Consider the following 1,589-nt stretch of genomic DNA (forward strand, 5'->3'; position numbering starts at 1 on the left):
AGGAAAAAGCTGCGTGGATATCAACAAGTGAAGCGATGAGCGACATGTTGGCACGACAAGATATGATGGACTGTTTTCAATGCCATGTTGATTTTGTATTTTGTATTTATTTTTTCGCCCACGCAGCATTAATAATGATTGACGTTGCTTTTGATGTGATTGATGGTTGCATCATATTTTTAACATGAAATAATGTTATTATTATTATAATATTGTATCCCAAAGAATGCGACGTTATTGTCATGATTAATGACCATCGGTGCAAACATGTCATGTTTGAGCTGTGTGGCAATATTGATAAGATTGTTTGACAGTGGTGATTGTCATCAATGATTTTTTTTTTTCATTTTTTGAAATGGAAAATGTTTAAAACTAATTATGGTACTAACTTTTATTGTCTATCAAATCATTGGTATGATTGACTGGCAGTGGGTTTTTGGTTTTTGTTTTCCTCGAGGTAAATAATCTCAAAATATGGAGGCTACTCTATTACATCGACATTTATGGACGTTTCTTTTTCCAATAAGAAAAAAAAAGTGTGAATATGTGATGTGCTTTATAGAAATGGCGATTTGGGGGAGGGGGTGCTATGTGGCATGATTGACTGGAAATTGGTTGTCTTATTTTTCAAGAGAAAATAAAAAGAAACGTGTTGTAGTTTTCGAAATGGAGTTATCTTTGACTGTTGAGCATTATTGGCATGATTGATGGGTATCAATTATTGCTATGACTCCATGGCATTTATTTTATTTAATTTTTTTTCTCAACAGAAAAGATAAGATAAGAAAAAAAAACCTTTATTAGTCTCGCAAGGGTTTTTTTCTTAGTAGAGATTTTTATTGTGCTTCATTGAAATGATTCTTGATTCTTGACCTGGTTGATTGGAATTGTTATTTTTATGTTTTTAAAAAAGTATCTTTAAATTGCATTCATTCTAAATTTAGATTCAAGCCCACCACTTCCTAGAGTGACATGGTTAATGGACATGTTTTTTTTTTTTAAGTGCTGGGTTTTTTTTTGGATTTTTTTTTTTTTTCAGAAAAGGAAAAAAATTATGCATCGATATTTTCATTTTTTTCTTAATTTTTGCGTGACCTGTGGAGAGTTGAAATGTCCGCTTGGCATACGCTACATGAAATAAAATGGGTCCTGTTTGGCCAGGTAAAAAAAAAAAAAAAAAAGCAATTCATTTTAACGATAAAGCAATAAATCACGCTGTGTCAACAAAGGCCTGATTGATGACGGCCTGTGAGGCCTGCACTTAACCTGAAATTTTTTTTGCCCTCATTTCTGCATCCGTTTATCACCAGGTGCACGTTGTGACTGTCAGGCCTGTCAGTTTCGTCTTCATTTTACTGGAACTTCGCTTGAGCTTCAGGACAAATGCAGCAACTGGAAATTATGGCTCATTTCCAGTGCTCCCAAACACCTCCCACGAAGTCAAAAGCCATCCCGGCATCAGCCAGACTGAATTGGAAGGCATTTCTTTGCATTATGATTTTTTTTTTTTTCCTTTCAAGGTAAAATGTATCAGTATTTGCATTTCTATTTGCCTTTATAGGATTTTTGCCATTAATTTTTTGTGGACG

Source organism: Hippocampus comes, unplaced genomic scaffold (assembly GCF_001891065.2).
Source record: "Hippocampus comes isolate QL1 unplaced genomic scaffold, H_comes_QL1_v1.1 scaffold105, whole genome shotgun sequence".
NCBI classification, from domain to species: domain Eukaryota; kingdom Metazoa; phylum Chordata; class Actinopteri; order Syngnathiformes; family Syngnathidae; genus Hippocampus; species Hippocampus comes.